Genomic DNA, 24,012 nt, shown 5'->3' on the forward strand with positions numbered 1-24,012 from the left:
AGGATAAAGGTTTCAGTCCTGCTCCTGGTGCAGTACCTTTTCACAGCTGTATAGATGGGTAAGTCATTGTATATATTGTGGCCAGTGATGTGGTGGAGGTGGAATACTTTACCTTTCCATCGATGGTGACTTACACTGTACAACACACTACCTACAGTCACTCATCTGTACTCCAGAGCAACACACTGTCACACTCACCTACACCATGGGCAGTTTATAATCAGCAGTTCACTTGAAACACCTGCTTTTGGACTATGGAGAAAAAAACTCACGTGAACATGGAGAGAACGTGCGAACTCCGCAGGGGTCAAACCCATGTCCTCTTGCACCATCCAGTGTTACTCGCTACACCATCCCAACAAAAAAGGTGTTTTTCTTCCAAATGATCAAACCAAAAACAGGAATATGTCCCCTTCGTGGGGACATCACAAAACCATATGGTGAAAGGAACTCCACACTTGAAGCTCTGAAACCAGCTGCTTTTAAGTCATGATTCCCCTGTATTGACAGTAGCTGGTCCTCATGGCTTTATTAGGGCCTGGCAAGGGTGAGCAGTGGGGGGCTGTGAATCAAGCTGTCCGTTGGCTGGATGGACCTCTCCTCCAATAGAGCTAGGCAGGAGAGAAGAGCGGGAACAAGCAACCAGCAAGGGTTGCCCTGGCTTCTGATAGTCATCGCTGAGACCCCTTGGGTTGTGAGATCTGGGCACTCCTAGTCCCCCTCACCAGGTCCTGGCTTCTCAGATATCTGGGTCCCACACTGAACATTTTCCCAAATTGCTGTTCCTTTGGTTCTCTCAAAGCACCTCCAGCTTTACCTGCTACTCGGAAGGCCCACGCAATACCTGTGGCCACAGCATATCCCAACATTGTTGAGGTGTAGGCTCACTCCTATTGAGCTGAGCTTCCCACTGCTCACCTTGGATCACCGTGTGGGACGCAGTTTGGTGACGTGTCCATGTGTTCCACGATAAGGACAGACTAACACTGCCAACCAGACAAGCCTTTCTGTTCTTACCACCAGTGGTTCACCACACCCCAGCAGCTTCCTGACCCACAACATTTCGTCCTTCCCCCATCCGCTCTTGAACCACCATATCCTTCGGCGACCTTGGAGCTGTGTGGGGGGTTGTCGCCCAGATTCCAGCTCCACCGGGACCCATCGGGAAAGTAACGCTCCTCTTCGATGTCCCTTGGAAGGCACGCCTGTGTCACCTGTATCCCTCCTCTTTTCGCACGAGAAGGGAAATCGGTGTTACTAAACCATGAGGCAGTGGGTACGGTGGGACAGCTCCATTTTGGAACTTCACTACAAGGTTTACATGCAGTATATGACAGTACCAGTGAGTGAGAACATGATCTTGCTGGAAAGATTGACTGGTCTTCAGCTCTGTTTTCCTGTGCAGAATGTATTGTAATACATACATAAAACTGGCAGCTTTAAACAATGATTTTGACTGAGTAAAAAAAACAAAGAAACAAAAAAAACAGTTACATAATGGTACATTCACGTAGATACTCCGCAAGACCTGAGATTCCGTCCAACGTGTAGTTCACGCGCGGTCTTGTTTGCTCCTTTTGTTCGCCGTGTCTCGCGATAGCAACGCGGGCACGCGCCGCAGCGAGCGCGCGCGCTCCGTTATCTGCAGAGGGAGGCGGAGTTGCAACTTCGTGGGAACTTCGGAATCGCGCACGTTCCCAAGGCGACGGACAGCGCGCCACGTCGCGCGGTTGTTGTGACACGAGAATGTATGTGATGGGAAGAAAGAAGAAAACGGAAAGAGCCGTATAGAGGTTTTCTTCGTTTATCCGGCTGCAGATCTGAATGTCTGCTGGTGTGTGTGTCGGCTTGCGTTGCGCTGAAACTGGAGGTAAGTCGCACAGACACACACACGCACACACACATGCAACACACACGCGCGCGCGCGCGTGCGCCGTTTGAGCCGCAGCGCCAGTTGGAGACGCACTGACTTTCTCACTACATGGTGCTCCGTTACCCGTTCGCCAGGTAATGATGTACCACATTTTAACATCTCTTACTGCATGTTGACGCCGGGATGGACTTTGCTCCGCTAAACGCGTTATTATTGAGTTTCGTCGCGATAAATGAGCACACGTGTGATTTTGCAAGGAGTGTTTTGTGCAATAGTACAGTGCTTTTATAAAAATAATGGAATTATATCCACTGATGGACTCGGTACCGCTGCTCACGTACCCGTTCCGGCGTTCCTTCGCGCTCCGTCCACACACACACACACACAGATTTATGTGCTCAGCGCCGCGTTGCCGGTGTTTGCCTTATTGTTCACGTCACTGCATTTTTGGAGGTGGACTATATAATAATAATTAAGTTTCATTGATCAGGCAGTCGGGAGGAGGGGGGGGGGGGCTTGTTGGTTTCGTGCAGCTTTGGGTTCCGTGACGCGCTCGGGCTCCTCAGCACGCGTCTCGGTGAGGTGACGTGTCCGCCGCGTACTTTCCACATCCACGCTCTGTTCCGACACGCGTGTCTCTTCCCTTGTGCGCGGCGAGCGCTGTCCACCGGCACACACGCGCTGCTGTCCGCTGCGAAAATGCGGCGAAGTGGCGCCGCGGCGAGAGCGTTCCGTGCGCCGCGCGTGGGCTGGCCGCGCGCCCCTGCTGCCGCATCTGTGCGCTTCCGCGAGCGACGATCGCCTTTTTGTTTATTATATACGTCGATCCCCATTAATGGCTCGATCGATGTGTGTGTGGCACCGAGCGCCTTTCTGTGAGAAAGAAACACGAAAACCGCGACCTTGTTTGTTCGAGGCTGCGGTGACAAAAGCTCGAGTCTTTTCCCGGTTCCAGTCCAGGGTCCGAATCCTTCCTGCTTATTATGGACATCAACATGATCGTTTCCTCTCCGAATCGCATAAAAAAGAGCGATCGCCGGGCTACCCGGAGTTGTACTGTCTTCCTTCTCACCAATTTTAAAGCGCCTACAGTAATTTTTTTTTTTCATTTTCTGGGGAATTGATTTTTATGTACACATCTAAAATCTGAAATTGAGGCAATTCAGCATAAATGCTCTGCATTATGAATGAATAAAGATGTATACGTTATGATTAGACAGCTCGTAATAATAATAATGTATCTTTTTCATCCACGCATGTTTGTGTTTATTTTCATTAAATTATATATATGTGTTTAAGTAATAGCCTTGCTTAAAAGTGGCAGTGATTTTCTGGCCGCTCCTGTCGGTCTCCTGCCGCTTCAACAGCAACAGATTAAGATGTGTTTTGCACATATGGCAACGAAATAAGTAGCTTCGGGTTTTTAAATTGTATTATTTTCGTGATTAAACCTGGTACTTTTACTTCTCTTCCCCATCGAACTGAAAATAACGCATTCATTAAATAGCGGCTCTATGTGTTCATATGAAGCCTGCATTTTGTATCGCTGCCCTATGAATGTTTTTACCTGACTTTTTTCCTAATGGCAGTTTTCTCCTGTGGGCCCTACTGAAAATTTACTAGTTTCTGCTGTTTTGACAAAACAAATGTGTCCCATTTCTCATCAGTCCATTTAAACCCCAACCCACATTGAGAACCCATCATTTGTGCTGAAAGAGACACAGATGTGGACACATGGACACATGGACTGCGTTGTGCAAGGAGCTCAAATATGAATACATGTTATTCCTTAACCACTGAATTACCCTTCAGTTCAGTTCAGTAAAGCGCTCATTTGGAACTTCATCAGTTGTACGTTTTTTTCCCCCTTCGTGAATTTGAATTTTCCCACTTTATATCTCTATATAAATAGCAGTACCATGTAGACCTCAGAAAAACTGAACATTGTAACAGTCCAGGGAAAAAATGTTTAGCTTATGTAACAGCAGAAAAAAATCTGTTCTTCTTTCCCTGCCTCCAGCTGGTTGTCATTTCAGTCACACTGCCTGTGATTTTTTTTTTTTTAAATATGATCAATACACGAGTAGTGCTGGTGCCTGAAAGTGCATGCATTCTGCATTTGGGCATGGGATTCGAACCCATCTCTTCCTGCGTGGAGTTTACATATTCTCTCAGTGTTTGTGTAGGTGCCCTCTGGGTGCTCTGGTTTCCTCCCACAGTCCAAGTACTTGTATTTAAACTGCCCTTAGAGTGTGTATAATGTCCCTGTGATGCCGGTCGCCCTGTGCCTTGCATTACGACAAGTGGTTATCGGTAATGAATTAATGATTTTCACACTTGACCTGTGTTGCTTCCAGTGTCATGTAGCTAATTTATAGTGAGTTCTCAGTAATGGAGCAACAATTAAAACATTCAGACGTGAAACATCAGCAAAAGGGGGAGGGTTTTCCTTTTGGGCTGTTTTAGTAAACATTTTTCAAGATATTGTGCCATACCGACGCATCTGTTCGAAAGAGCTGTGAGACCTCATGCACCATCTGGTCAACTTAATAGGTTTTAACCTTCCTGTTTGCAATAATGACAAAATTAATTCTCCTGAAATAAACAACAATCCTTCAAGAAACCCTTTTGGGTCAAAGCAAAACAGAGCAAATGAAAAACATGAAGTCAGAAGCCCAAAACTAACATCACACATTTGTCTTTTTCAGTCACTTCAAATTAAATAAATAACTGAAAATAATAGTAAATGTAAATGTACTTCATTCTTCTTTCTCCTCTTTTTAAGAGTTTCTTCCAACGAAGTCAGCCGAGGTTGTCACTCCAGGAGAGGGATGTGGACTTGGCTACTGCCCACCACAGACTTACTTTTAAATGTCAAAACAAACTGCCAATATACTTTTACGCTTAATTTTTCAGGTTTTGATAGTGTCATTTGTTACTCAATAAAAAGCCACATTAGATGTTATTTTGGATCACGGTACAAATTGTCATTGAAAATGCTAATTTTTACTGTATTTTACATAAAACTGCTTTAGTCTTTAAGAGGACATATTGAGCAAAACGAGTGGTACAGAGTGCTAATAAAGGACATTTTAGTCGGTATAGCTTGTTTCTACAATGTACATCCCAGAGATGTTGGAGCAAATTCTCCTGCACTGTTGTCCCAGGTTTCATCCCATACTTGCAAACTTCTGGGCAGCATGTGAGACTGGAAATGCGGAGGGGGGTGGGGGAGGAAGCCGACGTGATGATAACATGCCTCCACGGAGACTCGGAACAAGGGGGTGGGGGGTGGAGCTTAGGACCCTGACAGTGACTGCCCCCACAGTTTATAATTTAACATGTACTTATCGCCACTTGCAAAAAAATAAATATATGTTCAGTGGCCCCTTGTGTTACACTCAAGTTACAAATCGTTGAAGGTCATCAGTTTATTTTCAGTTGTATTTCCTTCATTATTTTGCTTTCTAAACTTTAAATCAGGTGCAGAGTGAAAGAAACTTGCACTTCCCATTCAGCAGTTAGCAGTCAGTAAAATTCAAAGTGTAGGACTGACTTGACTCAACTTGCTTCCACAGTGTTTACAACTCATGTGTGTTGTGTTCCAGAGTGCAAACACTTTCAGATTCATCCCATAAGCATTTGCAGAGTTTGTCATCTTCTGGCCAGTTTCAACTATATAGTCAATGAAAACTTAATAACTTCGGTATTGTAAAAATTTGTTACTGTTATAATAAGGTTATAATGCTATATATATAAAAATTATAGCTATAATAAATAAAAATAATTTGTAAAACATTCTAGTTGAATTAAATGACCAAAAATTAAAATACCTGCATGTGGCGCATTCCTCATCTTATTACTGATCATTATTAGAGTCTTTAAAAGTTTAACAAACCAACATGTACAACCCCTTGTCCCGAGCGGGGTCACGGTGAGTCGGAGCCTAACCCGGCAACGCAGAGCGCAGGGGGCACTGGCTAAACCTGCCGTGCCACTGCCCCCCCCCCCCCCACCCTTTAAAAAATTTATTAGAACTTTATTTGAGGTTTTTATTGATTGTGACTTTGCAATTGTGAACAAAGTTATAGACTTCTAGTCCCACTTGTGTTTGTAAATTGAGGAGCCAGTGTGTATTTATGTATAATTTTATTCTGCTGTAATCATAAATAAACTAATAGTTACTGTAATAAATACTAGTGACAACTGGTTTTGAAAAACTTGCTTTTTTTAAATCGGCATGAAAATGGTACATTGCAGCAGAGGAGAAGAAATAAAAACTCAGGGTATGATCCAGGAAAAAATGGCCACAGCCAAGTGACTGTCCAGCTGGGCTTGCTGACTTGGTCAAACCGAAAAACTTAACTGAAAAACTGAAAATTGTGTAGGTGGTGTGTAATTAGGTGGTAGGTGGATTTCTGCATTGTTTGACAGCCAATGTTGGTGCAGGGGGTCATCGGTAGTGGCACTGCTTCTAATCTCTGATTCCAAAGACTATAAATCTCACTCAGCCATTGTTTAGGGCCGTCGGCAGTATTCGCTGAGAGTTTGTACTGAGACAAAAACAGAGCCACTGGAAGGTTGGAACATAGTTACAGTGGAATCAAATAAAAATTTTAAGCTTATGTAAATCTTAAGCCTTGGTTACTTAAGATGTGTTTCACTTACCGTTTCCTGTTAAATCACTGTAGCAATATACTGGAGAAGTCAACCGAAAAATATGGTTCACAGCGTCAAAAGCCGACTGGTGCAACCAGGCAAGGATATAGATATTTTTTAGTCATTTCGTACATTAGAGTGTAGTCGTATTGTGAGCGAGCTTTTCTAGACCTTAATGTCATTAATACGGCACAATTTATTCTTAAATAACATTCTATCCTGAAAACAGACCAGAGTGTGTTCACAGGGTTAGAGGTAAATTAAATTACAGTCCATGATCACATATAACATATTTGCAGAAGACCCTGTATATTAAAGTAATAAGCATAACTAGAATATTGAAAGCAAAAGTAAACAAGTGACTAATTTTACAATAAATATAACAGAATCATTAACAATATATTTTGTGATGATGAAGTGGCCAACCGAGGTAAGGACAACAATTTGTAATTTTCTGGTGCTTGTTCAGTGATTTCTTGAGGTCTGCCAGGTTATCAGTGCAGATTAAAAGTCTCCCATGTCGCTTTTTAGCATCTGGAGCATTCTGCCATTCTAGGTTGACTGTGGGTTTAAGTGTCACGTCAGGGTTCTGAAAACAAGAATAAATACTACTGCTGTGTTACAAAAAACAAGTATGTTTAGTCATGCCAAAAACTGTAAAATGTATATATTGAAATAAGAAAGTAGTCTTAAACCTGGATTTAAAGGCTAAGACTGAAAAATAATCCCTTATATGAATCGGCAGACTATTCCAGAGTTTTTGTGCTCTGTACATAGAGGGGTAACATCCTTCAGAAGATTGTTGGCTAAATGGGAGTGCAGTTTTTGTGGAAAAGCATTTTCATGATGTTTGAGGTGAGGGGTAAATTGAAAACTGATCTACAGTGACTGAAAACATATGGGTCTGGGGTACGTATTTTAAGTGGTTTTGCAACTGAAATCCTCCAGGAAACCCAGTTTTCGTGAGCTTTGTCAGCCTCTAGAGGGATTGTGATTGCATGCCCTGGCTTATTCTATGTGCTGCACTATTATTGGATCCAGAGCACCTTCTGGATGCCACGTGTCTTCTGCAGGCCATGGTTGTGTCAACATTTCTGGCATTAAGTTAGACTCATTCAGCAGAAGTATTGGACTCCATCAAGGATGGGTCTTCTTTCCTGACCAAGACACGGTCAGTATTTGGAGGGTATCCCAAGTAAGAGATACCAGTGTTTCATTGCTATCCGCAGATGATACAGTCCTGTTAGGTTCATCAAAGTCTAATCTTCAGCATGCAATTCACGACTGGCTGTGGTGCAGTTGGCATGAAGTTCAGCACCACCATATCTTAGGTGATGGAACTCAGCAACTCCATATTTTAGCTCATGGGTCTCACCAGAAATGAGGTGGGCAGTTTTCTCAAGCAGCCGGAGTGGATGATTTGAAGGAGTTCATCATTTCACCGTTGACAGCAGGGGGAGTCATGACATCCATTGTGACATCTCCATCCACCAGCACCATCGTTGCCGCAGGATTGCAGATGCTGTACAGAACTGTCATCTTGAATCAGCGCTTTAATCCTCAGATAAAGCTTTTCAATTACCACTGAACTTATGTCCCCATCTTCTCCTGCAGTCCAAATTTCTTTTGTAGTGACCAATAAAAATGGAGGGAAGCATTTTAAAGTAGTTTGGGCATCTACTTACCTGTCCCCGAGTGCCTGCTGCAGAAGGTGTACCAGGTACATCTCATTGAGAGGGGGCCCCAGGCTAGATCCAGCTCATGCTGGATAGATTACACCTCCAGGCTGTTTATTGTCTGAGGATCCCCAGCTGGAGTTGGAGACTTGTTGTATAAAACGAAATATGATTTGTCCTGCTCGACTTGTTGCCACCATGGTTTGAAGACGGATGGATGAACAGTGTGTATAGCAGGTTCACCACTGAGATGCAGTATATGTTTGGTAATGCTAATTTTTGGTACCTTGGCAGTTATTTCCCTAAAATCATTGTGAGGTCAGAATATAATAGCATAGAACTGGCTGGCATTTAATTCTTTGGTTAATTACTTAGGCACATGTAATGAATTCTAAAAACTTGAAATGTGTCTTTGTCTTTGCACATTTGTTAACTGTGTTAAGAGTTGGCACTTTCAATGTTTACCTTTAAGCCAAGAGCAGATTTGAATGGAATCTCATGTTTTTTCTATGGGAACAAAACATATAATACATGTCACACTACCAGAAAGGTTTAATCATCTTTTTCACCTTGATAATGGAGTTAGTAGAGGTGTGATGTCCTTTAAGATGCCGTGTTATATAGCTGTGAAAGTGAGTTAAATCTCTTTTGCTGACTGATTGTCTTGGTCAGGACTGGGACAGACCTGAGTCTTTCCCAGAATCAGTGGATGCAAGGCTGGGTAGGGGGGGGGGCTTGGAGGTATCCTTCACAGGACACGAGTCCATTGGATGGTAGCAACACAGACACACACACACACGCACGCACACACGCACGCACACACGCACGCACACACAACAAACAGTTTAGAGTGTCCATTTCACCTGAAATGCATATGTTTGAATTGTGGGAGGAAACCAGAGCACGCGGGGGAAACCCACACATTCTGATCTGGATTTCAACCTATTCCCAAGGTTCTGTGAGGTTGCAGGACTACCTGCTCTGGCACCGCTCTAACTGTGAATTAAGTCTACATTAAAAATAGTCAGTGGATTTACCGTGTGCATTTTTCTAGTTTATTGTGACCAGGAGTTCCATTTCAAATGGCATTTACTTTATATGCAGAGTGGGAAAGTCCCGAGTTTAAGCCGTGCTGCAACCAGGGTTAAGAAAAGAAATATAGGAACGGAGTGGGGTGGTTGGCAGACGGGAAGGTTTCCGGAAAATCTACAAAATTTGGGCAAGAAAGGGTCTTTATATGATGGTATATGAAGAGAGGCACTACAGATATCTTTTGTCTTCCATTATGCCTGTTTTTTTTGCAAAATAATTTGCAAGCAAAAATGTCTCCAACCCACAGTGTAAAAGAATGCAGTGATTTGGAGGCAGTGTGCAGTTCAGTATCAAGTACCTTACTGAGAGGGAGTGTGTGGGAGGAATGCACATGTTGTGCAACATGTATAAAAAAAGAAAGGGTAAAAAAAAAAAAAAAAAGCCTTAGAGCTGGTGATTGACAGCCGAAGGGCTTTTTAAGTGACGAGAGTCTAGAAATTCTATTGGTATTCTAGGTTAAAGTGGAAATGGTATAAAGGCTATACGTTCCTGACGAAAATTATTATGGCTTTGTGTGGTTAAAGATTTTTCAGGTAATTTTTCATATAGTGACCTTTGTGCCTTCTTAGAAAATGAGAGACGTTTGGTAAAATTAGGGATGAAATTACATGGCTGCCCGTACAATGTACAACGTAAAGGACTTTACTGGAAAGAACAAGCGTAATAAACTGGCCCCCAGAAAGTGCAGAAATGTTATTCTCAGCCGAGCCTCGCATTTTTCTGCCTTGCCAGCTTTCTTGAAATCCCAGTCGGGGTTAAATGTGAATTTTCATTCTCGAAAATTTCCCAGCGTACATAAGGAGGAAGCACCTGAATCGCTGCTTCCTCCTTATGGATAAAGGTACTTTAATGGTACCAGTGCAGCAGTTTTGCAGGCGTGGTAAATCCTTTTGCTCGTTGCAGCTGATCATTTAAACGGTGTATAGAGGGATGGTGTTCAGAGGGGCCTTCGCTCTATGTTGTTTTGGAGGTCGGACACATTTTCACTCAAAATTGAAAACTGTAAAGAAAAATAAAGTTTTTTTTTTGTGCTGTTCACATTTTTAAGGACAGACGCCCCTCGACTTATGGAAATAGACCGTTCTTCAACCCCCTACGTCAGTCAAAAGTTACGTATGTCCGATTCCCCCTCCTCCCCCACCATACAACACAATAACATTAATAATTTTTCCATCTCACTAATTGCACCTTGACGTTTCTTCATTATTACTGTTGTTTTCATGCTAGCTGTTCCTTCCACGTGTCTTTTATACATGCAGCATCCTTCAGTTTCGTATTCACGGTCGATACGACCGAACCTGGTTCCCGTGCTATAGACGATAATCTTTGTCCACCTTCATACTTCCTTATTATTTTCAGTTTCATTTTCAGATTGATTGCCGGAGGCTTGCGAGACGCTTCTCGTTTTCCTTCAAGCGCACGTTTACCATCAGGCCTTGTGAATAATGAAAAGGGTAGAAAATATAGGAAAAAAGCACTACACTAACAAGAGGAGATGTGTTCATGGCTCAAAAGTCACGGAAACTGGGAAGATGCAGCTTCCTGCCTTGTCTGGTTATGCCGACTTGCGCTTAACGCATTTCAGATGTTTTGCGTAAAATAAAAGTGCTATCTGTAAATAAGGTGTATGCCAGGAATTTTTTATGGAAATCTGGATTTTACATAAGTACATTTTTTCATTGAGCTGACACTTTTCTCCAAAGCAACTTACAATGTTAAGGTTACAATTATTTACCCATTTATACAGCTGGGTAATTTTACTGGAGCAATTCAGGGTGAGTACCTCGCTCAAGGGTACTACAGCCGGAGGTGAAGCTCAAACCTGCAACTTTCAGGTCCAAAAGCAGTTGCTCTAACTACTACGCTACCAGCAGCCCCGGTAGAGGGGTGTCTGCACTTAAAAATATACTTTAAAAGTATTATGTATGTTTTCTGTAGCGGTTATTACACCCTGCTACTACTGCACTAATTTCTCTGTGCGACACAAATGCACCTTGAAAAAGTACAAAAAGGCACAGATTCCCCGACTTACACTTTTGAGTAAAGAACTTTCTGCTTATACAATCTCTTTAGAGAAGTAGTTAGTATTTATTTTTTCATAAAAGCATACCAATTCAAATTGCATTCTAAAGCCTCAGCAGGTGGTGATGTAAGTACACACACACATTTTCGGAACCGCTCGTCCCATAGGGGGTCACAGGGAACCGGAGCCTAACCCGGTAACACAGGGCGTAAGGCCGGAGGGGGAGGGGACACACCCAGGACGGGACGCCAGTCCGTCGCAAGGCACCCCAAGCGGGACTCGAACCCCAGACCCACCGGAGAGCAGGACTGTGGTCCAACCCACTGCGCCACTGCACCCCCCGTGATGTAAGTAAGGACTTGGAAATGCTACAGATTAGAATGTGAAGAATAAAACAAGTCGAAATACGGTCATTTCATGCATAACTTCAAAGTTAGCGAGTAAAATGTCGCTTGGAGCCGCATTCTTCTGCTGACCGTATTACACCGTTTTTGACTGCAGACGGAAGGTAACCAGATACTGTATGATAAACTAGTCCCATCCTCCTGGCCGGTAAAAACGAGGTGAAACCCTTTTTACCATTAACCTTTATACGTGGCTCCTGACACGTATAAATAAAACAAAGTAGTAACGCGGCACTGTCTCGCGTATAGAAAGCAGAGCACAGCACACTGCATTGGGGGTGGTGAACATACCAAGTAGCAATATATATTTTTTACATTTTATTCAACAGCCTTTATTATTGCTTCATGTTAATAAACGGTAATAAGTACACCGACGCCCAGTCTACGGTGTTCGCAGAGTTTCCAGGGTAGAGGAACACTGAGGTCCTGCACTGTATGAGCTGTTGATGAAAACAAAATAAATAGAGTTTTTAAAACTCATTATAGATTTATTTTATGTTTTTTTTTTAAACAGGACCAAACTCATGGCTAAATTGATGGATCGGGCTCTTTTCTTATTAAGTTTTTATCAGTTGTGGCGTAGTGGTCTGACTTACGAACAGTTTCCAAGTTATGAACAGACTTCCGGTCCCAGTTGTGTTCGCAACTGAGGTACAAGTATACATTATAGCGTATTGTAATGTAGCGTGGGGGACTGTTTTTCTCCATGATTCATTGCTGCCTTTGTCCTTGCGCGAAGTTGAGTGATATTTGATGTTGCCGCTGTATTGTTTGTGCGCATATTTATTGAGTGTTCTACTTTACTCTTATAATTTGTATGGAATTATTGGTTTGCGTTTGTGTAATGACCACTGGAGGAATTGTGTTGTCGACACCCACACTGTTCTATGTGTTCGAGAGCTTCTGCCCCGCGTGTCCACACATATTGCAGAGATTGCTGCTGAGACGTAGCGCAGTTTAATAAAAAGCGATTTGCCGGAGAATGGCAACATGCTTTCGGTCTTTATTCAAAAATAATTGAAGATCGTCAGTATGTATTCGTTGTATCGCTGAGCTGTGTTGTCTGTGCGGGGACCAGTATTGGTGGTGGGTCACACAGGTTTGGTGCCAGACGTGAGCATCAGCGAACATGTGATTGGGAGTGTGGCCAAGTGCGTTAACCGTTCAGCGACACTAAATACGGAAACTGGAAAATGTCGCCGTCTTCATCTTCGGAAATGTGAGAACAGAGTGTGTAAAAATACACTGAACCGAGCTGAAAATCCGTCCCTAAGGCAGGGGTTATGGTACCAAGGAGGCTGTTTCCTTTATTTCCTACTGGAGAATTTTATTTTGTTTCCAAACTACCGAGTCTCTTCAAGTTACATAAAATATGCACAAAATTAATAATAGTATTCAGTTACCATATCACTGTATCATAGAGAAGAGGTGGCATCACGTAGTGCTGTGCTCACAGCTCCTGGGCTGTGGGTTAGGAAATGGGTTTGAATCTGATGCAATCGCTGTGGAGTTGGCACGTTTGCGAGCGTTTTCTTCAGGTGCTCTGGTTTCCTCCCACAATTCAAAGATGTGTGTTGTTTGAATTGGTGTTTATGAACTGCCCTGTGTGTGTGAGTGTATATGACTGCCCTTCCATGGACCCTGTACCCTGCTTCATGCCCTGTTTCAGAGATAAGCTATGAACCACCATATGGATATAGTGGATCATTTCAACACAAACTTCGATGGTGTCTGTTCCCAGCATCCTTAGCCTAACTGCACAGCTGTTTGTGTGCCTGTAACATCCACATAATTAGTATCCATACCACAAGTGCACATGTCATATGAGATGGGTGAATGTGGTTAGTGCACAAAATGACAGACAGCACCACGGACAGCGCAGCGACACCAGCAGCTTTGCTCAAGAGTATGATTTAAAAAAAAAAAAGTAGGGGGGCTTGAGCTGATTGTCTGAACAGCCTTTTCATTTGTTAAGTGAAAAATTATGTAGCGCTAAAGCGCAGTTTCAATGGGAGGGGGCAGCTTTACATTTACATGTATTCATTTATTAGACACTTTTCTCCAAAGCGATGAACATCTCATAGAAAATACAATGTGTTCATTACATGAGCAGGAAGAGACACTTAAATGCAGATGTGCGATTCTTAAGTGCAGTTAGTTTGTTTCTTTCCACCATATGAACCGACGTTCATCACGTGAGTAGCTGCACAAGACTTTATCCCACACACACACACACACACACACACACACACACACACACACACACATTTTCAGAACCGCTTGTCCCATACGGGGTCACGGGGAACCGGAGCCTACCCGGCAACACAGGGCGCAAGGCCGGAGGGGACACACCCAGGACGGGACGCCAGTCCGCCGCAAGGCACCCCAAGCGGGATTCGAACCCCAGACCCACTGGAGAGCAGCACTGTGGTCCAACCCACTGCGCCACCGCACCCCCTCGACTTTATCCCAATATCCACAAATCCTGATCACACACATTTCTGAACCACCTGTCCCATTCAGGGTTGTGGGGAGCCAGAGCCTAGCTTGGCAGCACAGGGCATAGGGCTGGAGGGGGCACACCCAGGACAGGATGCCAGTCCGTCACAAGGCACCCCAAGCAGGACTTGAACCCCAGACCCCCCCGAGAGCAGGACCCAGTCCAACCCACTGCGTCACCACACCCCCCGTTTTTGTTTACCTTCCTAGTAATATATATATTTTTGAGAAATATATATAAACATTTACGTTACATTATATGAGTAGCTGTGTAAAGGTTTATCTGGGCATCATCAAAGTTACGGTTCACGAACATTTACACCTTACATAAACTTAAGGGATGATGGGTGAAGTGAGTCTGGGAGAGGTGAGTTTTCAGACCCTTTTTAAACATGGACAGAGATTCAGCAGTTCTGAGTGAGAGGGGGAGGTCGTTCCACCACAACGGAGCCAGAACCAAGGACCTTCGCACTTTGCCTTTCATGTGTGGGACCACCAAGCGGGCAGATGAGGAAGAGCGTAGCAGTCTGGTTGGGGTGTAGCACTTGATCGAGTCTTGTAGATAGATTTAGCTTTTTTATTGCTGACAGTTGAAAAATGGTTTTTATGAGCTACAACCCAGAAAGGTAGAAGACACTCCAACTCACAATACAGAACAAAAGAGTCCAGTGATTTTGCTGCATGACTCCATAAATAATAAATACAGTGGCAAAGAACAGTACAGGGTTCCACACAAAAGAGACAAGCAGGTGGACCGGAGCACAGTCCTGTGCAGTTGCCACCCATTGTGTTTGGAATGCCACGAATTTGCCTTTTGAGCTATGCTTTGCATAAGTGATGTTTAAAACACTTTCTGGATCAAGATATTAGGCTGTGTGTGGATCACCTGTGGAGGTGTTTGAAGCTCCACAAACCTCCTTGCCCTACTTGAGTACCTTGTGGTGCTGCTTCTATCTCCCCCGTGCAGTGTGTCTCTGGTGGATGTTGTCTTCTTAGAATCTGCTGCCAGTTTCTCCTCTGGTGCTTCTCACACTTTGGGACGCACGATAGGCGAGCTGCTCCGCCAGCGTCTCCGCCAGGGCCTGGCTGCCGAGACATCTGCGAGCCTCTCCGCTGTTCTGTCCGTGATGCCACCTTGCCTGGAGTGAGCTTCGTAGCGTCTGCACCCACTGTATCCACAGCCACCCCTCTTCCCTTCTCCTCCTTCAGCGTGCTCCCGCTTCACTACACCCCCCTGCCCCATCACACATAGATCTGCCTCCAGCATGCGCATGATTCTTTGGGAAGATGATATCAGTTTCTCCCCACGGGCCCAGAAGGATCCGTGTCTTCCACCTTTACCGCCTCCCTCTTACTTTTATGCCTCTCCACGCACCTCTTCCTCTGCTGCGACCCCCTTTTTCAGTTTGATGAATGTCCATTACATATGATACGTACAGTGCTGTGAAAAAGTATTTGGCCCTCCCTGATTTTTTATTTTTTTTTTACATATTTGTCACAGTTAAATGATTGAGATCATCAAACAAATTTTAATATTACACAAAGATAACCCGAGTAAATACAAAATGTTGTTTTTAAATGATGATTTCATTTATTAAGGGAAAACAGCTGTCCAAACCTACCTGGCCCTATGTGAAAAAGTAATTGCACCCCCCCTTGTTAAATCATGAATGAACTGTGATTAACCACATTTTTTGGAAAGCTGAGTTAAATTTCACTTGCCACACCCAGGCCTGATTACTGCCAGACCTGTTGAATCAAGAAATCACTTAAACAGAACCTGTCTGACAAAGTGAAGCGCACTAAAAGATCTCAAAAAGCAACACATTATGCTGCGATCTAAACAAATTCAAGAACAGATGAGAAACAAAGTAATTGACATGTATCAGTCTGGAAAGGGTTACAAAGCTTTGGGACTCCAGCGAACCACGGTGAGAGCCATTATCCACAAATGGAGAAAACTTGGAACAGTGGTGAACCTTCCCAGGAGTGGCCGGCCTACCAAAATTACTCCAAGAGCGCAACGACGACTCATCCAGGAGCTCATAAAAAAACCCAGAACAACATCTAAAGAACTGCAGGCCTCACTTACCTCAGTTAAGGTCAGTGTTCATGATTCACCTATAAGAAAGAGACTGGGCAAAAATGGCATCCATGGGAGAGTTCCAAGGCGAAAGCCACTGCTGACCAAAAAGAACACAAAGGAAAATAACAAATTTGGAAATTTAAAAAAAAAAAAAAGATCAGGAGGGGGGCAAATACTTTTTCACAGCACTGTAAGTGCATTGAACTTTTCATCTCTTCATGAATCTCATGCTTCTGCTGTCTTGGAGTTTAGAAAATTCACTTAATAACAGGTGTGAGCCCTCCAGCAGCTTCCAAGTATAAATAAATTACCCCAAGGCTCTATTAAATTACCCTACTGCTGCTGCAATGTTCTCCTCCTTCTAATGACTTAAACGAGTCTTAAATATTTAAGTCCAATTCACTTGATTTTTACGTAGTACTCCACTTGACAAGGTGACACAATGCCGAACTTGAGGGCCCATTTATAGGTGTTAATGTAGAAAAACGGTCGTTTTAATCAAAATAATATCATTAATATAATATGTACAGACACCCCTGTACTTACGTAAATTTGACTTGCGTAAATCCAGGTTTATGTAAAAAGTTCCCGGCATACATATTATTTTCGGATAGCGCTTTTACGCAAAACATCAGAAATACGTTAAGCGCAAGTCGGCGTAACCAGACAAGGCAGGACGCTGCATCTTCCCAGTTTCCGCATGTTTTAAGCTATGAACTCATCTCCTCTCATTAGCGTACTGCTTTTTTCCCATATCTTTTACCCTTTTCGTTAGTGACGGTGCCTGCTGGTGAATGTGCACTTGAAGGAAAACAAGAACCGTCTTGCGAGCGTACAGCAATCGATTTGGAGATGAAATTGAAAATAATAAGGAAGTATGAAGGTGGACAAAGATTATCGTCTATAACACGGGAACCAGGTTTAGTCGTATCGACTGTGAATACGATAGTGAAGGATGCTGCACGTATAAAGGAGCACCTGAAAGAAACAGCTAGCATGAAAACAACAATAATGATGAAGAAATGTCAAGGTGCAATAACTGAAATGGAAAAATTATTATTATTAGCCTATGTTGAATGGTGGGGGAGGAGGGGGAATCCGACGTACGAACGGTCTTTGCATAAGTCAAAGGGTGTCTCTATGTTAGAAACATCTGAAGTCACTGGTTTCCAGAGGTGAGTTTTCAGAGACAGTTCTCAAGCAAAAGTAATTTCATTAAATAGAAAAACTTGAGTAAAAATACTTTTCCAAAAATTTTACTAAAGCAAAGCTAAAAAAAGTATCAGGTACAGAGAAAAACAAATTCAACTAAGTGTTCCTTTCACTTGTATTTAAATGAGGCCTTCTCATGTTCTGAGTCATTAGCAATAATCAGAGCTTAAATATACAGTTTAAAGAAATAGAAAAATGTGATTTTTACATTTGTTTTCAATAAATAGATCTGTTTTTCCAAATTAATTAGTTATTTTCCATCCATCCATCTTCCTCCGCTTATCCGGGACCGGGTCGCGGGGGCAGTAGTTTAAGCAGAGCCCCCCAGACTTCCCTCTCCCCGCAAACCTCTTTCAGCTCCTCTGGGTTAACCCCAAGGCGTTCCCAGGCCAGCTGGGAGACGTAGTCTCTCCAACGTGTCCTGGGTCTGCCCCGAGGCCTCCTCCCAGTGGGACATGCCCGGAACACCTCCCCAGGGAGGCGTCCAGGAGGCATCCGGAACAGATGCCCGAGCCACCTCAACTGGCTCCTCTCGATGCGGAGGAGCAGCGGCTCTACTCCGAGCTCCTCCTGGGTGACTGAGCTCCTCACCCTATCCCTAAGGGTGCGCCCAGCCACTCTGCGGAGGAAACTCATTTCTGCCGCTTGTATCCGCGATCTCATTCTTTCGGTCATGATCCAGAGTTCATGACCATAGGTGAGGGTAGGAACGTAGATCGACCGGTAAATTGAGAGCTTCGCCTTACGACTCAGCTCCTTCTTCACCACAACAGACCGGTACAATGACCGCATTACTGCGGACGCCGCACCGATCCGTCCGTCAACCTGCCGCTCCATTTTTCCCTCACTCGTGAACAAGACCCCGAGATACTTAAACTCCTCCACTTGAGGGAGGAGCTCCCCCCTAACCCAGAGGGGGCAATCCACCTTTTTCCGACTGAGGACCATGGTCTTGGATTTGGAGGTGCTGATTCTCATCCCCGCCGCTTCGCACTCGGCTGCAAACCTCTCCAGTGCACGCTGTAAGTCTTGATTCGATGAAGCCAACAGGACCACATCGTCCGCAAAAAGCAGAGACGAGATCCTGCGGCCACCAAAACAGACACCCTCCGTTCCCTGGCTGCGCCTAGAAATTCTGTCCATAAAGATAATGAACAGAATCGGTGACAAAGGGCAGCCCTGGCGGAGTCCAACATGCACCGGGAACAGGTCTGACTTACTGCCGGCAATGCGAACCAAGCTCCTGCTCCGGTCATACAGGGAACGAACAGCCCGTGGCAACGAGCCCCGAACCCCATAATCCCGAAGTACCCCCCACAGGATGCCACGAGGGACACGGTCGAATGCCTTCTCCAGGTCCACAAAACACAGTTGGACTAGTTGGGCAAACTCCCATGAACCCTCCAACACCCTAGTGAGGGTATAGAGCTGGTCCAGTGTTCCACGGCCAGGGCGAAAACCGCATTGCTCCTCCTGAATCCGAGGTTCGACTATCGGTCGGATTCTCCTTTCCAGTACCCTGGCATAGACTTTCCCAGAGAGGCTAAGGAGTGTGATCCCCCTATAGTTGGAACACAATCTCCGGTCCCCCTTCTTAAAAAGAGGGACCACCACCCCGGTCTGCTAGTCCAGAGGCACCGTCCCCGAACTCCACGCGATGCTGCAGAGGCGTGTCAGCCAAGACAGCCCCACAACATCCAGAGACTTGAGAAACTCGGGGCGGATCTCATCCACCCACGGAGCCTTGCCACCGAGGAGTTTTTTGACTACCTCAGCAACTTCAGCCAGGGTAATGGACGAGTTCCCCTCCGAGTCTCCGGCCTCAGCTTCCTCTACGGAAGGCGTGTCGGAGGGATTGAGGAGATCCTCAAAGTACTCCTTCCACCGTCCAAGGACATCCTCAGTTGAGGTCAGCAGCGCACCACTTCCACTGTAAACAGTGTTGGCGGAACACTGCTTCCCCCCTCTGAGTCACCGGACGGTTTGCCAGAATCTCTTTGAGGCCGACCGAAAGTCTTCCTCCATGGCCTCACCGAACTCCTCCCAGGCCCAAGTTTTTGCTGTGGTGACTGCCAGAGCCGCGCTCCGTCTGGCCCACCGGTACCCGTCAGCTGCTTCAGGAGTCCTATGAGCCAGCCAGGCCCGATAGAACTCCTTCTTCAGCTTGACGACATCCCTTACCTCCGGTGTCCACCACCGTGTTCGGGGATTGCCGCCGCGACAGGCGCCGGGGACTTTATGGCCGCAGCTCCGAACCGCCGCCCCGACAGTGGAGGTGTGGAACATAGTCCATTCGGACTCAATGTCCCCAGTCTCCCTCGGGACCTGGTTGAAGCTGTCGGAGGTGGGAGTTGAAGACCTCTCTGACAGGGGCCTCCGCCAAACGTTCCCAACAGACCCTCACTATGTGTTTGGGCCTGCCAGGTCTGTCCAGCTTTTTCCCCCGCCATCGAATCCAACTCACCACCAGGTGGTGATCAGTTGACAGCTCAGCCCCTCTCTTCACCCGAGTGTCCAAGACATATGGCCGAAGATCAGAAGAAACGACTACAAAGTCGATCATTGACCTCCGACCTAGGGTGTCCTGGTGCCAAGTGCACTGATGGACACCCTTATGCATGAACATGGTGTTTGTTATGGACAAACCGTGACTAGCACAGAAATCCAATAACAACTCACCGCTCGGGTTCAGATCAGGGAGGCCGTTCCTCCCAATCACGCCCCTCCAGGTATCACTGTCGCTGCCCACGTGGGCGTTAAAGTCCCCCAGTAGAACGACAGAGTCCTCAGTGGGAGCGCTTTCCAGCACGCCCCCCAGGGACTCCAAAAAGGCCGGGTACTCTGCACTGCCGCTAGGCGCATAAGCACAAACAACAGTGAGAGACCAATCCCTGACCCGAAGGCGTAGGGAGACGACCCTCTCATTCACCGGGGTAGACTCCAACACATGGCGGCTGAACTGGGGGGCTATTAATAAGCCCACACCCGCCCGCCGCCTCTCACCCTGGGCAACGCCAGAATAGTGGAGAGTCCACCCTTGGTCGAGAAGAGTGGTTCCAGAACCCAAGCTGTGAGTGGAAGTGAGCCCGACTATATCTAGACGGTATCTCTCAACCTCCTGCACTAGTTCAGGCTCCTTCTCCGCCAGTGAGGTGACATTCCAAGTCCCAAAAGCCAGAGTTGGCGTCCGAGGTTTGGGTCGACCAGGCACTCGGCCCCGACCACTGCCCAAATCACAATGCACCGGCCCCTTATGTCCTCTCCGGCAGGTGGTGAGCCCACCGAAGAGCGGCTCCACGTCTTGGCTTCGGGCTAAGCCCGGCCAGGCCCCGTGGGCATAGACCTGGCCACCAGGCGCTCACATGCGAGCCCCCCCCTAGGCCTGGCTCCAGGGTGGGGCCCCGGTGACCCCATACCGGGCGGGGTGAACGAGATCCTTGATTTAATAGTCATAAGGGGATTTTGAACATGAGTTATTTTCAAATAGTCAAATCATTACAGCAAACAAGACCACGATCTGCTAGGTATGTTTTTTTAACCATTATAACGTGAGGTGTGTACACTAAGCTACTTACAGTAATACGGATGGATAATTTCTCCTGGAGTAATTCAGGTTGGGTACCTGCAGGAACTGAGATTTCAACTCTTTTTTTTGTTGCACGGTGAAAAGTCAAACCATTATGCTGCCTGCTGCCCCAGATTAAGTTAATTCATTTGCCACTGAGCTCTTATCTTTAATCAAGGCTATTTACTACTATTTACCCTTTTATACTGCAGTGGAGCACTTCAGGCTAAATACATTGTTGAAAGAAAATACAGGAGTGGGTAGGAGTGGGACTCAAATGTTATGTACTCAGTGGATCCCTACTTGGTTCATTATTCGTAATGCAGAGAACTGATCAATGTACATTTATTCATTTATCTGATGCTTTTCTCCAAAGAAACTTACTATTTACCCATTCCTAAAGCTGGGTAATTTCACTAGAGTAGTTTTTGGGTAAGTACCTTGTTCAAGAGTACTAGAGCAGGTAGTGACATTTGAGTCCAAGCATAGTAGTTAGTGTTGCTACCTTTGGACTCAAAGGTCACAGGTTCAAATCTCACCTCTGGTTGTAGTACCTGGGAACAAAGTAATTATCCTAAATTCCTGCAATGATGTTACCCAGCTGTATAAATGGGTAAATACCGGTGGTCCCTGATTTACGATGCTTCAACCTGTGACTTTTTTTTCGACTTTATGATGGTGAGCTGGCGATAGACATTCAGTAGAAACCGAACTTCAAACTTAGAATTTTGATTTTTTTTTTTTTCTGGGAAAGCGATATGAAGAGCGATACCTCTTGAGATGCTGGGCAGTGGCAGCGATGTGCATTTCCCAGTCTGTCACACACAGGTGTGTATTGGGTGTAATGCATCTTCGACTTAGGATATTTTTGACTTATGATGGGTTTTGTGGAACGTAACCCCATCGTAAATCGGGCACCACCTGTAATTGAATAGCTTAACACTGTAAATCGCTTTGGAGAAAAACTTCAGATGAATGTGAAATGAAAAGTTGGAATCACCCCCAGAGCATTAAATGTAAGCTTTTTATGTCATATTGAAATCACAGGATGGTTGTCGGATAGGTGTTTTACAGAGTTCTGGTGATATTTGGGAAAATTGGTTTGGGGCTTTTTGGATGGGCTACAAACGCATTATTTTCCCCCATGCACAATAATGGGAAATAGACTTTTGCTGTTCAAAATTTCAATATCCACACTGTTCTCAGGAACATGTTAACTTAGTAAATTGAGGGATGCCTGCATTAGAAGATGTTCAAACTGAAGGGCTCTTTGCCAGGACTCTGACACAGAAGTCTATTTTACTTTATTAAATCAGGGGTTCTTCGCCTGTTGGATGTGACCCCCCTACGGGAAGTGCAAACGGGATACAGCGCGGGTGTGAGGTGCTGTCCACAAAATTTGTCTTGATCCCTCGATTTAGTTGGGGAGGTATTAGGTTTAGTTTCAGGTGAGGTCTGAAGGTGAAAAGATTAAGAAAACATGTTGTATAGCAGGGGGTGCGGTGGTGCAGTGGTGCAGTGGGTTGGACTGCAGTCCTGCTCTCCGGTGGGTCTGGGGTTCAAGTCCCACTTGGGGTGCCTTGCGGCGGACTGGCGTCCCGTCCTGGGTGTGTCCCCTCCGGCCTTACGCCCTGTGTTACCGGGTAGGCTCCGGTTCCCCGTGACCCCGTAAGGGACAAGCGGTTCTGAAAATGTGTGTGTGTGTGTGTGTGTGTGTGTTGTATAGCATATTAAAGTGGGCTCTGACTCATTCTCCAATTGCTCTTAAAGCACTGGTGAATATTTTGCCCTTCCTATTTTAATACCATTTTTCAAATGTAGTTTCACCAATTCATACATTCATTCATTAGGTCTCTATTAAAACTGTTGCCCCGAAGGCAGGGTCACCGTGATATGGAGCGTATCCTTGAAGCACAGGGAGCTGAGCTAAGCAGGGTACACCAGTGGTGTAGCTAGGGGGGGTGCAGGGGGTGCGGAGTGCACCGGGTGACGCCAAAATGAGAAATTTTTGTGAAGCGTTTCAGCAGAAATTTATTTTTTAATACAAATATCCCTGTAGTTAATTATAAGAACAAAAACACACACACACACACACACACACACACACTTTCTGAACCGCTTGCCCCATACAAAACATTTTTCGTAATAAAGCCTGGTTTACATGTATCAATATTCCTACATGGATAAAACTCTGTGCTCATTTACTTTTTGAACCTTCCAATGCGGTCCACTCAGAGCTCTTATTATTATTCAATTACAGTTACTATTACAGTGACGCTTCCAATCACATGGTTTTGTCTCCACGCGCTACGGTCATGCGCTCTTGTTTCCGTCACCACTGCTGCTTTTATAGTCGCCAATTTTGTCACATTTTCCGGTGTTTTAGCTAGAATATTGTGGTAATTAGTATTTGTGAACCTACATCACACACACACACACACACACACACACACACACACACACACATTATCGGAACCGCTTATCCCATACGGGGTTGCGGGGAACCGGAGCCTACCCGGCAACACAGGGCGTAAGGCCGTTGGGGGGAGGGGACACACATAATATTAAAATTAACATAATTCTGATATAGCTGTTAAACATTTTTACTTTGAATTCTGTTGTTTTCTTACCGAATTTTCGCTTTAACCACAAGAAAATACACACACACACACATTTTCAGAACCGCTTGTCCCATACGGGGTCGTGGGGGAACCGGAGCCTACCCGGCAACACAGGGCGCAAGGCCGGAGGGGGAGGGGACACACCCAGGACGGGACGCCAGTCCATCGCAAGGCACCCCAAGCGACTCGAACCCCAGACCCACCAGAGAGCAGGACTGTGGTCCAACCCACTGCGCCACCGCGCCCCCGCGCCCCCCTCCCACAAGAAAATATGTAAATGTAAATACCTTAAGGCTGTGTGT

General features: G+C 45.3%; 1 protein-coding gene across 1 annotated transcript in view; it reads left to right on the plus strand.

Moving 5' to 3' along the window:
• The first annotated feature begins 1,881 nt into the window (after window positions 1–1,881).
• The window catches only part of LOC108920977 (signal-induced proliferation-associated 1-like protein 1), a 60,042-nt gene continuing 37,911 nt past the window's right edge, over window positions 1,882–24,012 (plus strand). Inside the window, exon 1 of the mRNA XM_018730141.1 lies at window positions 1,882–2,007. The gene's annotated coding sequence lies outside the window, so the exon portion shown is untranslated. The remainder of the gene's footprint in view (window positions 2,008–24,012) is intronic.

Source organism: Scleropages formosus, chromosome 21 (genome assembly GCF_900964775.1).
Source record: "Scleropages formosus chromosome 21, fSclFor1.1, whole genome shotgun sequence".
NCBI lineage: Eukaryota > Metazoa > Chordata > Actinopteri > Osteoglossiformes > Osteoglossidae > Scleropages > Scleropages formosus.